Source organism: Panthera onca, chromosome A2 (assembly GCF_046562875.1).
Source record: "Panthera onca isolate mPanOnc1 chromosome A2, mPanOnc1 haplotype 2, whole genome shotgun sequence".
Classification (NCBI taxonomy): domain Eukaryota; kingdom Metazoa; phylum Chordata; class Mammalia; order Carnivora; family Felidae; genus Panthera; species Panthera onca.
The window spans coordinates 147,512,514-147,530,471 of NC_138340.1; the positions used below are offsets into that span (position 1 = coordinate 147,512,514).

At 44.5% G+C, this 17,958-nt stretch overlaps 1 long non-coding RNA gene across 2 annotated transcripts in view; it reads left to right on the forward strand.

The window, feature by feature from the left end:
* The window catches only part of LOC132675076 (uncharacterized), a 315,734-nt gene that overhangs the window by 221,754 nt on the left and 76,022 nt on the right, over positions 1-17,958 (forward strand). Inside the window, exons 1-3 of one of the 2 annotated variants that reach the window (XR_013551433.2) lie at positions 8,184-8,280; positions 9,625-9,720; positions 10,768-10,884. The exons of the other annotated variant lie outside the window; for it this stretch is intronic. This is a non-coding gene — a long non-coding RNA (uncharacterized LOC132675076). Of the gene's footprint in view, positions 1-8,183; positions 8,281-9,624; positions 9,721-10,767; positions 10,885-17,958 lie in introns of those variants that run through there. 2 annotated transcript variants of the gene reach the window in all.

A 17,958-nucleotide genomic window follows, 5' to 3' on the forward strand; every position in this document is an offset into this window, starting at 1 on the left:
CCAAATTTTCTGATCTGATAAAAAAAAATCGAGTCTGGCTATTGAGCATTGCCATTTTCTCAGGGAGGCAGCCAGTCTGACAAATTAATCAGGAAGAAGGTGCTTGAGGAGACTGCTGAGAGGTTAATTTGTAACCCTTCTCAAGGAGCACATTCGCTTTCTGGCAGGAGCCTTCTGCAGACAGCGCCACGAGAGCTCAGGCACCACGGAGCTGTCCCCTCCGCTGCTGCAGAGGCTGGCCCTGGACAGGGCCACGTGGGAGGTGCCGAAAGTAGCTTCAGTGGCAGCATGTGGATTCTCATGCTGAGGTCTTGACTTAGGAACAAGCCCCTAAGTTGCATCTTGTTGTGGGGGGGGGGTCATGTTTCTCCTCCTCTGCTCCCTGCCTTCTCCCTTCTCTGCTGGAATGTGACCTGTGGTTCCTCACCTCAAATCTGGGTCTCTGTCCTCAAGATGCTTATTTACCCTGCTGCTGCCTCAGCCTCCCCAGGAATGGGGAGGGGGGCGGGACCAGCAGGTAGAAAGCAGGCTCAGCGTGGCTGATGGGCTTCATTTAGAAGATGAGACTGGGGAATGAATGGTCCCCCACCCCTGCAGCTCAGCCTCAATCCTTAATGGATCCTAATTACCCCTGTCCTGCCTGTGGCTTCTCTCTAGGGCTCACCTGTCTGGATGATGGATGAGGTGAATGAGAGAGGTGGCCAGCTGGGGCTGAGGAATCCTCCCTTGCTCTCCAAGGGGGTGGTGGGAGTGTGTGTGTGGGAACTTTAAATCAAGCTCAAAGATTCAGAGGACGGGAAGGGACCATTGCAGAATGAGCTCTTCTCCCCTCTTGTCCCCTAATACGTGGCCCAGTTGATTTTAGCTTAGAAGGAGGGTGGTAGGTGGGGAAAATTGGCCCTTTTGGTGTGAAGCTGCGGCAATACATGGCAAGGGAAGAGGGAAAGACTGGCAGCCCCACGGAGGACTGACTCCAAGGCAGGACAGAGAGCTGTGCTTCCTGACGTCAGTGCCAGGTCATTAACACACCCACATCCACCTGGAGAAGGCCAGCCTCCACCAGAGCTGAGTAGCTCTTTCTAAGTCAGGCTTGTGCTGGGACTAATCTCGAGCTTACTGTACATTTCTACAGACACATACCCAGCGATGACTCCGTAAATGAATTACATATCATCCCGGCTCCCAGACACAGATCTTTGACCTCCATGCCAGTAGGTTACCTAGCAGATGTTAGATGGCAGTGATTCTGTCTCTCTGCAGATTAACCAGATAAGAGAGAAAGAATAGCATGATTCTGCTTTTAAGTCACATCCATTCAGGACGAAGGAATAGAGCCCCCTCCTTCCGGCCACGATAAAGGTCAGTGTGCTCTGGGAGTGAACAGTCCGGATCTAACTGGTGAGCTGTTGTTATTTCGTCACTTGTTCTATGCCGTGGCTACGTTATGGCTCCTCGAAGACATTGTGTATCTCATTTATCTGCGTCCACTTGGCAATGTCCACTCTGCCTGAGCCTTGGCCGATGCTGCTCGTGGCAGACACACAGAAGAGCAGATGGGGGAGCCAGGGGCCAGAACTGAGCCTCTCTTCACAGTGGGGACGTTAGCCTCAGGTTGCCATTGAGGGAATGGAAGTTTTATTCCCCAGGAGGTAATAGTATGAGAGGCACTTCCAGCCCTTTTTCCTTGCTCCCTCTCTGGACCCACCTTGCCTGCCGGGTGAGGGTGAGAGAAGCCTGGGCAGTGGGACTTGGTGCCCCTGGGTTCCCTCTTCCTGAGGAGGTTGTTCTTCTCATGCACGGGATCCCCTCCTCTGCTTGTGATAATGTGGGACAAGGCCTTTATTTGTGCAGCTGTGGTGGCTGGCCTCTAGGCGGGCGCCCACGCATCCTGGCTTCCTGGAATTCATGTCTTTACATGGCATCTTTCACACTGAATAGGGCTGACCTGTGTCAGCGGCAGGAGGGTCCAGAAGTGATGTGGTGTGGCTTCTGAGCCTAGGCCATAGAAGACATTGCAGCTTCAGCTGGTCTCTGGGATCACCCCTTCTGGGGGAAGCCAGCCACCATTCCCACAGACACCTGTTATGGGCTGAATTGTGTCCCCTCCCCGCCCCCCATTCATATGTTGAAGTCCTAACTTGCAATACCCCAGAATGTGGCTGTGTTTGGTCATAGGGCCTTTACCAAGGTAATTAAGGTGGAAGGGGGTCTTTGGAGTGGGCCCTAATCTGATATGAGTACTGTCCTTTTAAGAGGAGGAGATGAGGACACATAAGCAGAGGAAAGATCATGTGCAGCCACAGAGAGAGAGCACATTTACAGCCAAGGACAGAGGCCTCAGAAGAAAGTAATCATGCTGGTACCTTGATGCTGGATTTCTAGCTTCCAGAATTGTGAAGAAAATTCGTTTCTATTGTTTAAGGTCCCGATCTGAGGTACTTTGCTGTGGAAGCTCAAGAAAACTAATATACCACTCAGCCAGCCCTGCAAAGCTCTCCATGTGGAGAGGAACCTCGTTGGTAGTCATGTGCGTGAACCACCTTGAACATGGATCTTCTTGCTCCAATAAAGCCATCAGATGATTCCAGCCTCTTAGCCTTCGAGTTCTCCAATTGAGGCTCCTGGTGTCATGGGGCAGAGTGAAGATTTCCCTTCTGTGTATCTGAATCCCTAACTGACCCAAACCATGAGATAATACGTGATTACTGTTTTATTAAGGCTTTACATTTGGGACGATTTGTTCTGTGGCATTAGATAGCCTATATAAGGTCTGCTGAGACAGTTAAGTCAAGGTAAAGGAGGAATGCCATTTTGAGGAGCTCATTTGGCCACTGAGCTAAGCTGTGCACCAGCAGAGAAGTGTGTCCCCAGTTACATGGCCAAGCCTTCCTTGGGAGGGGCACAGGCCCTGCCCGCACTGGAGAGTGGTCTCACATGTGTACACAGGCCGATGTGGTCTGTGGCCAGGGTGGTTGGTGGGATATCAGGCCCAGGGGAGGAGAGCGGTTTGAGCCCCTGCTCTTGAAGAGAGAGCCAGGATATTGGGAAAGGATCAGCAAGAGGAACCTGGGAACAGAGACCACAGAAGAGAGAGAGGCTGGGATGCCAAGCCAGGGAGGTGAAACCAGATCCCAGAATGTGGCCTGGGCTTTCCTGCCCCACATCAGAAGGCCTCCCTTTGCAGTGAGGATTAAGGGACACTAGTCCCTCAATATGGAAACTAATACCTACTGAACATCCGCACTGTACTTTATTTCATTTTATTTTTGCAACAACTCTGAGATAGTATTATCTCTACTTTTCACATAAGGAAAGAGGAGACTCAGAGAAATAGGTTGAGAACCTTGGCCATCACATCACTGATGAGTAGCAGCTAGATTCAGTCAAGAACACCTACTTCCAGAGGTTCTGTTTTTTTCCCAGCTGGTGAAATACCTTGGAAGGTGGCTTGATATGGCGGTGTAGACCACAGATTCTAGAACTAGACTACCTGCGTTCAACCTCTGGCTCCCCTGCTTACTAGCCTTGTGACCCTGGGCAAGTCACTTAACCTCTCTGTGCTTCAGTTTCCTCATCTCTGAGGTAGAGACCATAGCATGTCCCTGGGTTATTGTGAGGATTCAGAGTTGTAAGAGTGCTTGCAGCAGAGCCTAGCACAAAGGAAGCACTTTGTGAGTGTTGGCTGTTGCTGTTCCTTCAACTCTGCAACCTGACCTTTCAAGAACAAAAGGATGTGATTCTCAGAACCAGCCTGGACCTGATAGTGCCTAGACTAGACACGGAGCACAACCAAGGCTGTTGAATCAACCACCTGTGTGTAAACACCTCCGCTTTCCCACTTCTCCTTCCTGATTCCAAACTAAGAAGCTCAAGGTTATGGGACAGTTAATGGCTCCCAACGGATCCAGAACAGTCTCCCCTTAGCCATTGTGGGCTGCCCAAGTCTGAGCTCCCAGGACAAGAGCCCTTTCCTGGAGATGGAGCTTAACAGTCACATTCTAGTGGGAGATGGGGGGCTTGGGCTGCAGACAGAGGGGCGGTCAGTCCTTTGTAGATACACTGTTTCACTCCTGCACCCACACTCCATGGCGGGTTGGGGACCAGCAAGAATCTGTGAGGGTGGGCTTGGGGGCTATCAGAACAGCATCTCCCTGAGGGGAAGGGCCCAGGCTGGGTTTCCAGCCGCTTGCCTTCTAAGTTGAAAAGGAGCAGCTAAGTGTTATTGATCCAAACTCCAGCGGGAAGATTTGCTAGGAGTTCACTGGCACCAGCCCATCACTTAGCTGGTATTCATTATTCAGTGATGGGGATGGAGAACAGAGAAGGGCTGGCACTCTGCCGACGAACCTGGCCTCCCAGGGGAGGAGATGACGTGGGGACTGGCAGAGACAGGCAGCCGGCAAAGAGTCAAGGGCGACTTGTTCACATCCTGGGAGAAAGGATGCTTGGTGATGGTACTAGGGGGAGTCCTACCTCCCTGGCAGCCCCGGGACCTCTAGCCTGTGGCTGGAGAAGGGGAATAGGAACTTTGGAGATGGTACCAGGCCTGGCCTCTCTCCGATGAGCTTTGTGGATGGATTCCTGTTTCCTCAAATGCCCACTGACATAAAATGTCCCACCAATTTTGAATGATATATTGTGATGAAACTAGCTTTTACAGTGGCAGAAATGATAATTAAATCCTGAGACCCTGAAGTGGGTCCGAGTAATGCATTCAATGAGATCCGGAAACCATGGATCTGGCTACTTCCCAACCCTGTGATAGGTTGGCCTGTGCCTAGAGTTGTCGAATTGGATCAGGTTGATGAAAGTGCTTTGTCACAGGTAACACGTTAGACAAATGTCTGCTGTCACCATCACATTGTTATTATTATTATTATAATCATTATCACATTCCCAGAAATACATGTCCAGAAACAACACAGTCTTAATGATAGCTGTGAGAAGTGATGGGTGTTAGGACATGAATAAGAATGCTTACAGAAGCACCGTTTGGAAACAACCCAGAAGCCCGCAGAATAAAAAATGGGTAAATAAATTATGATATCTTTACAGAGTGGAATATTTTATAGCAGTGGAAATGACTCACAAGTAACTGCATGGGTGAATCTTAGTAACATAACGAGTGGGAAAAAAGCAAGTCCTAGAAATCCGTATACGGTACGGCATCCTTTTCTAAACTTCAAAATTAAAACAAAACAATGTAATACAAAGCCTACACATATAGGTGATACAACTGGAAAATAAAGCAAAGGAATGAGAAACACAAGCATTGCTATAATGATTACCTGTGGCACAGGTGGAGAGCAGTGGGGGCAGGGGCCAGGCTAGGTGAGGAACACACAGACGTGTTATTCATATTGTTCTAGATTTGGAACTGGATGGTGAGCAAAGATGAATGAATATGTAATGAATGAATGAATGAGCAAACATGCAGGCCATGCACGAAATAATGCTGGTTGAGGGTCATAAGCAAGGATGATGACTAGTCCAAGCTGAGTACCTAGAATCCAAAGTGCAGTGTTTTTTTTTTTTCATTTAAAGAAAAGCATGATGTTGAATGGGTATTTGGCACTAGTTCCCCATGTTGATATTCTAGAAAGTCAGTAAGTTTTTTCTAAGGGTGTTGGGGATGCCTCTGTAGCATACCAGGCCCAGAGGATAGTAGCATCTTACATCCTTCTGGGGAGAAGCATGTTCCGGTCTCTCTTACATCCTGGTGTAGGTATGTGAAGGATGCATAAAGTATATATACTATTGGACAGGACTTCCCTCTATAACTAGTACTGAACTGTGACCAATGGTGCTTCTGTAAGCATTCTTCCGTGTGTCTTTTGGCGTACATACGCATCCATTTCCTGTGGCTGTATGTCTGGTGAAATCGCTGGGCCATACACTACATGTATGTTCAACTTTGGTAGATATTGCTAGTATTCTGAAGTGATTGTACCAATCTGCACTCTCACCAACACGTTTCAGATTCTGCTTGCTCCGCATCCTTGCCAACACTTGGTATTGTCAGCCATTGAAGTGTTCATCATTGTGTTGGGTGTGAGATCATATCTCACTATGGTTTGATTTTGTGTTCCTTTGGACATTAATGAGGTTGAGCATCTTTTCATATATTTATTGGTCACTTGGATATTTCTTCTTATGAAGTATTTGAGTCTTTTGCTCACTTTTCTTGTGTCTTTTATGTTCCTTCTGAATTTTGATACTCTTTATATATTCTGAATATGAGACCTTTGGAGGATTTGTATATTCAAGATATGTGTATTTGGGAGAATATATATATATTCAAGATTGTCCTGGCTATTCTTGGATCTTTGCATTTCCATTTAAATTTTAAAATAGACTTAGATTTTATTTATTAATGAAAAAAACCCTAATGTTCATGAACAGGAGAGCAGCAGATGCATAAACTACGATATAATCACACAAAGGAATATTACACAGCAGCCTAGATGAATGAATCTCTTTCTGTAACATGAAGCAATATGGGTGAATCTTAGCAAAGTAATTAATATTAAGTTGGGGAAGAAAAAGTTCAGAAGAGTACATACAGCATAATGCTCTTTTTCACAATGCAAAAAACAACTAAAATAAAAATCTTTGCTTTAAGAAATCTATAGAGAGTTAGCACCATATTAAAAGGAAGTAAGAAACATCAGACTTGTGATTCAGGATGATGGCTACCTTAGGTGGGGATAGCAGGAGGATGAGATGGGGAATGGCTGCACAGCTAGGTGGTAGTTACTGTGGAGGTCTAGATTTCTCATTGGGTGGTGGATTTATGAGTGCTTATTGCATTGTTAAAAAATATGTATTTATTTTTGAAAGAGAGCGAGCATACATGAGTGGGGGAGGGGCAGAGAGAGAGAGAGAGAGAAAGAGAGAGAGAGACGATGATACCAAGCAGGCTCCATGATATCGGTGTAGAGCCCAACACAGGTCTCAATCCGATGAACCCGGAGATCATGACCTGAGCAGAAATCAAGAGTCAGATGCTCAATTCACTCAGCCACCCAGGTGCCCCGCATTGTTAAAATACATATAAATGCTCAAATGAATAAATGACTAATGATGAAATGTTATGTGGATTGAGGATTATGATTAATCTGGACTTAATGCAGTTTAGGTCATTTATACAAAAAAGGGCTGAAAACAAAGGATTACATGAAGATACCACTGTCAGTCCCTTTGTTGTGAGGCTCCCCCGGTCTACCAAGACATTTCATGGACTGAGGAGAGGTACCAATGTCAAGATGCCTATTACTTATTAGTAGAGCTTAATTGCTTCTAAGTTTGTTTTTAGAAAAATAAAGTGAAATAGAAGTTTTATTTTTTTTCTTCCTGCACCCCAATGTATCTTGTGTATTCCTTGGGGTATATACATGCCTCTGCCCTAAGCAATTGGAATTTTAAGCCAACTTTCATTTTAGATGGATCACCCAGTTGGCATGGGGAAGATGAATTGGCATTTTAGATGAATCACTCAGTTGGCATGGGAAAATCAAATTCTCTCTAGAGCATTTAGGAGGCTATCAATACACTCACCCCCAGTCAGAAAGGACAAGAGCCTACAGAGTGCTCTTGGGAAAGGGAAGGAAGCAAGGAATATGAGAAGTCTGTAAGAGAAGGAATTCTCGGGGCTTAATTTCCTTCAGAGTAGAACACCCAGGAGCTAAAAGAACTGTATATGTATTATTCTCCACTAGCGACTACCATTCTCTTAGAGCCAGAATCTCTATTTGCTCCAAACTATTGGGCCTGTTACCTTCTTACAGAATCCCTATAGAATGTTGACACTTTTATGTGGGTCCCAGGGCAATTACGGCCTTAAATCTGGTTCTCACTCACTGAAGGACTACTTGGTAGTGCTGACCACCTTCAGATGTTGAAGGGAAATCCAGCAGCCCGTGATGGAAACTGAAATCTGGAGGATAGTATGGCTTGAGGGTGAGGGTTTTTTGTTTGTTTGTTTTGTTTTTAGATTTTATTTTTAAGTAATCTCTACACCCAGTGTGGGGTGTGAACCTGCAACCCTGAGATCAAAAGTCACACGCTCTACTGACTGAGCCAGCCTGGCGCTCCTGAGGGTGAGGTTTGACTTTCAGGAAAGTGTGATAGAGCTGCCTCTCAGATCCCTGAGCTTGGACTTTTCTGTTTCCTCTGACAGCAGCCCATCAGTCAACGGCCTTGGATGCTTCCACAGCTGATTTTTAATTGAGAGCTTCAGATGGATTATAGAGAGGGCTTAGAGGAACCACAGTCCGTGAGGTAATTTGGCAACAGGCAAGTTCTCAATCCTTGGATTTTGGGAAAGAAGACCATGTATTAGGCCACAGAGACAAAGGCTTAAAGTATTTTGGGCTAGAAGGAGGTCACATGCCACCTCAGGGAAAACAAAGGCTTGCCTCGTCGGGGCACCAAGTCAACTGCCTGCCTATGTGCTCCCCCTTCCTGGGCCTTCACTTACTGACCTATATATAACATGGTGGTATACAACTAAATGAGTCTTAAGGTGGGGGCGAACCTGCTGCTGTGAAGAAACCAAGTGACACTGCTGTTGAGCAGCCCATCCCCCCACCGGGGAGTTACGTGACCCCAGCTGAGTTATGCGGGGAGCCCTCGTCTCCTGGTCTCTAATGGCCTCATAGATGGGGGATTATGTAAGTGAGCATGTGTGACAATGCCTAGCCCATGGAGGACTCTCCCAGAACATCATTTTTCTTCCCCCTTGCCTTTTGGTTTCCAAATAGTAGAAGCAGTGGTCCGGGCTGGGTATGGATATATGCAGGATTACCATTCTAACATGGCTCCTGCATGCCTATGTGGCCCACTGGCACTGTTTCTCTACAGCTGGACTGCTTTCCCTTCGCCCAGGCCAGAGCTGGGAAAGAGGTGGATTAACAAGGAGCTTGCATGACATAAAGGAGCAGTCTGGGTTTCTGGAGTCAGAAACTGTGGGCAAGTTACTTACCTCTCAAGCTTCAGTTTTCTCTCACATAAAAGCAATGTGTCCTAGCCCTTGGGCTCATTGTGGAGGGTAAAATGAAAAACAGGGTACATAAGGCTTCTGGAACACAGTAGGTGATCTCTAAATGTGAGGTGAATCCCCACCCACCTTCCCAGCCTCCCCCCTTAGAACACACTTGTGGGACTTCCTGCGAACTTTATTGTGTAGGATGGTGGTTCTCTATGTGTGCTTCTGGGCACAAGGGGCCTGAGAGAATTCATCAAAAATCAAGTCATGGAAAGTCAGTTCATCACTTTTATTTTGCCAACTGGCGATTTGGCCTCCCATCCATTGAGTGTTGGGAAAATTAGTTTTGGCAAGTGAGCCTGCCTCCTAGAGGAATTCTCTGGGTGGACTGGGCTGATCCAAATGCAAGTTTAGTAAATGCTCTGCTCAGGAGTAGGAAGCAGTGTGCGATATGTTGAAAGCTGAGCCCTGCAGTTTGCGGCCGATGTCAGAGCTGCCTCTCCCGATTTCTGCTTCTGCGTCAGCCACCACTGTGGTCATCACCATGAAGAAGTTCTTGTCGGAGAGGATGGAGGCTGCTGAAGGGGAAGCCGAGCCTCCAGGAAGGGAAGACCGATGTTATTGGTGTTTCTCCCCAGGCCCCCGGAGACTCTCTCATCTCCTCCTCTAACCGTTCTTTTCGCTGCCAAACAAAAGAGAAGGGGCCAGGTGGCACGTGGAGTTAGAAGGCAAAGGTAATGGCTGCAGGAGGTGACAGATTAGAAGTTCGTGTCATGAAGAGGCATCTGAACCCTGAATTCCTCTTGTAGGGGGTCATGATTCTTTGCTTGTAAGCAAAGGAAACAAGCTAGTTAATTCACCTAAGGGGTGCCCCCAGCCTGGAAAGGAGGCTGGAGAAGGGGCTCAAGGATGGACGAGCACCAAGGCAGTGCTCTGAGGCCTGCCTGAAAGCAACCACCATATGGTCACAATGCAACTACAACCAGTTGTTTTCAGTCTCTTTGTTCTGTTGCTCAAGATACAAATTCCAGAGAGGGGTATCTGATGGCATAGTTTCCATCATATGCTCTTTTGTTGCCTGGAAAGAGTGGAGCTTCTAATTACCTAGCCCCCAGGTTGTACCTAGTGGACAGGAAGCAATTCCGATTCAGGAACTGAACTGAAGAGAAAATAGTTAGTAGGAAGCCAGATAATACAAATCATGGCAAGAGCATATAGGCATATACCACTTAGAATAAGCTAGCCACTGTTCTAAGTGCATTACGTATGTTAACTCCTTTAATCTTCCTCTGTGGGCGATGAGGATATTGTTATCATGACCATTGGGCAGATAAGAAACTGAGATCCCAGGAAGTTAAATCGTATAGTAAACAAGTGCTAGGGCTGGGATTTGAGTCAGAGTTTGGTTCTTAATGCCTATGGACTACTGTCCACATTACTACTGTTCACTTGAAAAGCAACTTGGGGAAAATTAAGGAATTGAGTAGTACAAAAGAAAGCTGGTTTGCTCAGGGTTTCCAAGAGTAGAAGGAAACTAGAGACGTTCAGGGATTCCACCATTTTGGTCTCCCAATTCTCAAAAGACTCTTCTATCAATTCCCCTCTGGAGCATCTCATTCCTTTGCTCAAATGCAGATGGTCCTGCTGAGGGGGTGGGGAAGAGGTGGGGGTGGGGGCAGGTAAACATAAGCTTGATTTAACAAGCCAGGGAAAGGAGAGGTATTACACAGATTTAAGATTTAACAAAAGAAGATCTAAATTGACATTTTATTGACTTGCAGTGGGAGTTGTTAAAGACAGATTACTGCACCAAGGGTAGAGTTTGATTGAGAGGTCAGGAGAGGACTCAGCCATCAAAGGCATCCAACTTGAAGACTAGAGATACCCCCAGGGGCAAGGTAAGCACATAAATTTGAGCTCACACATGGATACTTGCCAACACACACACACACACACACACACACACACACACGCACCCCAAATAAAACCTGAGCTGCTCTCTTAGTCCCAGAGGCCAGGCCCAGAGACACAGGGTGAAATGGGAGAGAACTAAAGCACAGTGTGCTAGATTTGATTCTTAATAATACCCTCTTCCCACCCCAACCCGATTGATCCCCAGACCCACTGGGAGCTGTAGAGATGGAGTTCCTCAGACTTTAAGGTAGAAATAGGATTTTGAGAAAATGCCCCACTGCTTCCAATAAGAAAGCCCTTCCATTTCAAAGCCCTTTCCTCAGGGACTCAGCGCGGGCTGGATGGCTGTATTCAGAGATGCAGAGCTTGCTAGGGGTGCACAGAGGCAGCAACAAAGGTCTGCTCCCAAGAGCCCAGCACTCTGGGATCTGCCTTGGTGGAGTGGTACGTGGGGACAGGACAGACACATGGTAGGGAGAGACTGACAGAGACACAGCTGGATAATGAGGAGCTGTCCTGCTTAGACTACAGTTCAGGGATCCTTCACAGCAGTGCTGGCATGAGGGTCTGGATTCCAGGTTGGCTGATGAGGAATCTTATCCCAAGGGGCCTTTTCTCTGTACATTACCTCATGGGTTGCACCCACTGTTTCTCCCTCCTAAAGCTGAGGGGTGCCTGGATCAGTGTTTGAATGGCCTCTTTCTCCTCTGTTCCTGCAACTAATATCACATCTTTGGGAATCTTCTCATGGCTCTGTTTCTCTCCTTAGCTCCTGCCTCTGAGGCAGTGACTGTGTCCAGTGGAAGATCTATGACTTCCATGTGTAACTCTTCCCTCCCCTTAGACCACTGTCTTCCTGGGGGGATCCAGTGCAGGGCAGGGTATTATTATTAAAAGCAACTTCTCACACCCTCACAGATCTCTGTTATAGCTACTGGAGGAAAGGGCACTGAAAATCCTCCTTACCCTATTTCGAACCTGTCCCCCCAACTGGGTTCTTCTTTTAGCTCTCAGGACATCTTTTGCACACACACATCCCACCTGCTCTTAACCCCACATGGTCCCAGGTTCCACTTGGACTGAGCACCATGAGAAAAGGAGTGTCTGGTGTAGCAAAAGATTTGAAGGTGACCTTCATTGAGCCCTAAGAGAGATAACAGTCTCTCTGCAATCAACAAGCCTGGCTCCTCTGGATACTAAAATAGCAACTGTAGAGTAAATCTGCCCCCATCCCCACCTCCTTCCTTCTCTTTTTCTTCAGGACAACACAAAGAAACTCTACGGGTGAATTGGGAAATCACAGTGTCTTTTAACAGCCTGAAAGCCTGAAAAGAAAGTTCTCGTGCATGTGTGTGTGCATGTCTTTGCAGCTCATCAGCTCAGGAAAGCTAGTTTCTCAGCGTTGTCACCACCACTTTTCATTCAGCAAACTCTGCCCTTTTAGTTATCATCTTATTTGTTCTATCAAAAGCCCTGAGTTATGAGGGTCCAGAAAAGGTGTACTGTATTTTAGATGGGAGGGAACCAAGGTTCCAGGAAAGAAGGTGCCTGCTCAAGGTCACCCAGATGGAGTGGCCAGAGCCAGAAGATGGCTGTTTGCTTCCTTAGGCTTCCTACTCTAGATTTCCACTGGGAATGTAATGTGTTCTCAGGGCTTGATTGCTGAACCTCAGGAGCATTTGATACTGGGGTTATTAATGTAAGTGATTTTAGCAGCGTCCTGCTGGTTCCCACTCTTTGCCTCTGTTCCCTGTGCTGGGCCCAGAGCTGTTGTTCAGTGGTGGTTGGAGAGCCCAGTGGGTGGTTTTCAAGGTAGGGACAGATGGAGTGAGGAAGGAAAGATCCTTCACCCTGTGGCTATTGCAGAGGGGAGTAGAAATTGGATTTGTCAGGGTTGGAGTTAGCAGAGATATGGAATTTGTGTTTATATGGTGGCAAATTGTTGAAGGGAAAGGAGAAGCTGGCAAATGAAATGATGGAGATGTCTTTCTGAGTAAACAAAATAAAGGGTGGGCCCAGTAAGAGGAGGACTCTGCGTTCAGCTCATATTAGAGCATGGAGACAGGATAGTCCCACTGAGGTCCCTCCAACCCAGAAGATCCTCTTCAGCCTTCTAGAAAACTGATGGGCAGTAGTGGCTCACAACCAGGGCAAAGCTGGTTCTTGCATAACTTGCCCATGTGGAAAAGGGGACAGAAAGGGACCACAGTCAGGATTACTTTGCAGGTAGATTCTAAGATAATTAATTAAATTAGAAGGATACTTAAAGGTTATCTAGTTTCACCCCTTCAGTGTTCAGATGAGAAAACTGAGCTCGGTGAAATGCCCAAATGAACACGGCTACTAAGCTACAGAATGGAACTAGAACCCAGGTTTGCTCAACTTCCAGTCCAGGGTGACTTTCAGCACTTTCACTGATTAGGGTCAGGTCATTTGACCAAGTGCCCTTTGTCTCTAATAAGAGATCATGGGATCATTATACTAAGTTATTTTTGTTTTCCTGCAGTCTGGAGAGTACATACTTGAGGTTTGTAGAGCCCAACCAGTATCCTGGACACTTTACTTATGTTGAATCCTTTCCAGTAGATCTAAAATATAGCAGTTCAGAAGAGAGTCCAGAGAAAATAGTGAGGTTAAGTGGGGAAACAGGATGGATCAGTGCAGAAAATATGGGAGTCTAATATTCAAAATTCTTCAAAGATAGGTGCTGAGTTCCATGGTCAGCCATAACAGAATAACTGGGACCAGATTTATGCTCTGACTTTAAACACCTGAAAAACAAAGCAGAATGTATGAAACAATGGTTTTCAGAGATTGGACCACAGGTAGCACAGGAGTGTGATCTCTGAGAGAAGGGAAACAAAAGAGGTGAACCCTGGGGTTGCCCCAGCTTACTCCTGAAGGTGGTTTCTAGGCTAATGTGAAGTGAGGGTGATGGGAACAAAATGGCTTGGTGACCTTAGTGACTTGAGAAGACAGGCATCAGAGTTTGGGGAGGCCTAGGTAACCAGAATTTTCAGGGTAGAATAGGACAGAGAATGGGATGGAATTTCACAGAGAGGGAACTCTGGAAGTCTGCAGAGAAATCTCCTTGTATCTTTGGCTGATTACAGATCTGCCCGTGCATGAGAGGAAACTCACCATGGCTGGAAGAACCCACTAGAAAGCAGTAGACTGTAACACTTCTAGAGTGCACAGAGAAGTAAGAATAATTCGTGCTCCCACCAGTAAGAGTGGAAAGATCTAATAAATGGGGCATTGGGTAGAATCCTCAGAAGAATATTTTCTCAGTAATAGAACTCAAATACCTCTAGACTAATAGTTGGTGTGGACCTGCCCTAACAAAGACTAAAAGCAAATTTCAAAAGAATCTAACTGATGCCAAGTAACTTAACTATGTATGAGAGTAAAATCACACACACACACACACACACACACACACACACACACACACTTATAAGACATTAAAAGAAGGTAATAAAATGAATAACAGGAGAAAAATCAGTTAATAGAAATAGGCCCAGGCATTATAGAGATGATGCAAATAGTAGACAAGGATTTTAAAGCCACTATTATAAAAATATCCATCTATTCAAAAAAGTATAGGAAAATGTAAATGTGAGGAGGAAGATACAAAGAAAGACCAAATGGAACTCTTAGGGATGAAAGACACAGTATCTGAAATGGAAAGTATACTAGATGGAATTACAATAGACATGATGCTACAGAACTAAAATCAGTGAACCTGAGGAAGCATAAAAGTGATTCAAAATTAAGTGTAGAAGAAAATGACTAAAAAACATAAACATAACACCAGCGACCTATGCGACAAAATGAAGTGGCCTATTGTATTATAGACTTTTGTCTAACTCTTCCATAAATTTTTGAGAAAGGACTATTGAAGTCTCCAACTGTAACTGTGAGATTTTCTATTTTTCCTTCTACTTCTAGAAGTAGGAAAAGAGGAAAGGGTAGGACAGGAAAAATGTTTCAAGAAATAATAGTCACTTTCTAAATTATGATGAAAAATAGGAACCCATGGATCCAACAATTTCAACCAAATCAAAGAAGAAGAAACATAAAATCACACCAAGGCACATCATAATAATGGCTAAAAGCCAGAGACAATCAGGAAATAACAAAAACAGCCAAAAAAATGACACCTTATGTATAAAAGGGCAAAGATAAGAATGGTAACAGAATTCTTACTATGAACAAAGCAAACTAGAGGGTAATGGAGCAACATTTTGAAGTTATGATAAAAGACCTCAACTAGAATTCTATACCTAACAAATATATGTTAGCAATGAAGGGGAAATGAAGACTTTTCCAGAAAAAAGGTGAGAGAATATACCACAGCAGGCTTGAACTATAAAAGATTAAATTCTTCAGGCAGAAGAAACATGAAAACAGAAAAATATTCCATGCTCCTGGATTGGAGGAACAAATACTGTTAAAATGTTGATACTACCCAAAGCAATCTACATATTCCATACAATCCCTATCAAAATAACACCAGCATTCTTCACACAGCTAGAACAAACAATCCTAAAATTTGTATGGAAACCGAAGAGACCCCAAATAGCCAAAACAATCTTGAAAAAGAAAACCGAAGCTGGAGGCATCACAATCCCGGTCTTCAAGATGTATTACAAAGCTGTAGTCATCAAGACGGTATGGTACTGGCACAAAAACAGACACTCAGATCAACAGTATGGTACTGGCACAAAAACAGACACTCAGATCAATGGAACAGAATAGAGAACCCAGAAATGGACCCACAAACGTATGGCCAACTAATCTTTGAGAAAACAGGAAAGAATATCCACTGGAATAAAGACAGTCTCTTCAGCAAATGGTGTTGGGAAAACTGGACAGCGACATGCAGAAAAATGAACCCGGACCACTTCCTTACACCATACACAAAAATAAACTCAAAATGGATGAAAGACCTAAACGTAAGACAGGAAGCCATCAAAATCCTCGAGGAGAAAGCAGACAAAAACCACTTTGACCTTGGCCGCAGCAACTTCTTACTCAACACGTCTCCGGAGGCAAGGGAAACAAAAGCAAAAATGAACAATGGGGACCCCATCAAAATAAAAAGCTTCTGCACAGCGAAGGAAACAATCAGCAAAACTAAAAGGCAACTGACAGAATGGGAGAAGATATTTGCAAATGACATATCAGATAAAGGGTTAGTATCCAAAATCTATAAGAACTTACCAAACTCAACACCCAAAAAACAAATAATCCAGTGAAGAAATGGGCAAAGACATGAATAGACACTTTCCCAAGGAAGACATCCAGATGGCTAATAGACACATGAAAAAATGCTCAGCCATCACTCATAATCAGGGAAATACAAGTCAAAACCACAATGAAATACCACCCCACACCTGTCAGAATGGCTAAAATTAACAACTCGGGAAACAACAGATGTTGGAGAGGATGCAGAGGAAGAGGACCCCTTTTGCACTGCTGGTGGGAATGCAAACTGGTGCAGAAACTCTGGAAAACAGTATGGAGATTCCTCAAAAAATTAGAAATAGAACTACCCTGTGACCCAGTAATTGCACTACTAGGTATTTATCCAAGGGATACAGGTGTGCTCTTTCAAAGGGGCACATGCACCCCAGTGTTTATAGCAGCACTGTCAACAATAGCCAAAGTATGGAAAGAGCCCAAATGCCCATCAGCGGATGAATGGATAAGGAAGATGTGGGGTGTGTGTGTGTGTGTGTGTGTGTGTGTGTGTGTATTATGCAATGGAATACTACTCAGTGATTCAGTGATGAAAAAGAATGAAATGTTGCCATTTGCAACAATGTGAACAAATATATGATTTCACTCATATGTGGAATTTAAGATAAAAAACAGATGAACATAAGGGAAGGGAAGCAAAAATAATATAAAAACAGAGAGGCAGACAAACTAAGAGACTTAAATACAGAGAACAAACTGAGAGTTGCTGGAGTGGTGGGGTGGGGGGATGGGCTAAATGGGTGATGGGTATTAAGGAGGACACTTGTTGGGATGAGCACTGGGTGTAATATACAAGTAATGAATCGCTAAACTCTATTCCTGAAATCATTATTACACTATATGTTAACCTGGATGAAATTTTAAAAAATAATTTAAAAAACTGCTATGAACATCTGAGTGTTAAGTCTTTGTGTGAATACATGCTTTCATTTCTCTTGGGTAAATACCTAGGAGTGGGATTTCTGGAAGGAAGAGTAAAAGAATGTTTAACTTTGTAAGAAACTACTAAACTGCCTCTTGAAGTGGCCGTTCCCTTTGGCATTCTCGGCAGCAAGATGTGAGAGTTCATGTTGCTCCACATCTTAGTCAACACCCAATAATATTGTCAGCCCTTTAAATTTCAGTGATACTAGTAGCTCACTATGGTATTAATTTGCATTTCCCCAATAACTAATAATGCTGATCATCTCTTCATGTGTTTATCTGCTACTCAATACATCTACTTTGGTGAAGTGGCTGTTTAAATATTTTGCCCATTTTCCACCAAGGTGTTTGTCGTCTTAAGTTTTAGGAATTCTGATTCATGAAGATGGTATATATCTCCACTTATTTAAGTATTTAATTTCTTTCAGCAATATTTTGTAATTTTAAGTGTGAAGGTCATGCACAGATTTTGTTAAGCTTTCCATAAGTATTTCATATTTTTCTGCATTAATTGTGATGATCCTACAGTTTTTCCTTTTTAGACCAATTAACTTTCAAATGTTAAACCAACCTGGTATTCTTGGGATAACCTCACTTGGTCAGGATATAGTTTTTATATGTTGAAGTTTCTTAACTTGTTAAGATTTTGCTAAGGAGATGGTGCCTGTGTTCCTGAGGAATATAGTTTCTTTTTCTTGTAATGTCTTTGGTTTGGTATCCAGGTAATACTGGCCACATAAAAATGTGTTTGGAAGTATTTCCACCTCTTCTATTTTCTGGAAGAGTTTGTGTAGACTTGATACTATTTTTCTTTAAATATTTGATAGAATTAATCAGTAAGACCATCCAGGCCAGGAGTTTTCTCTGTG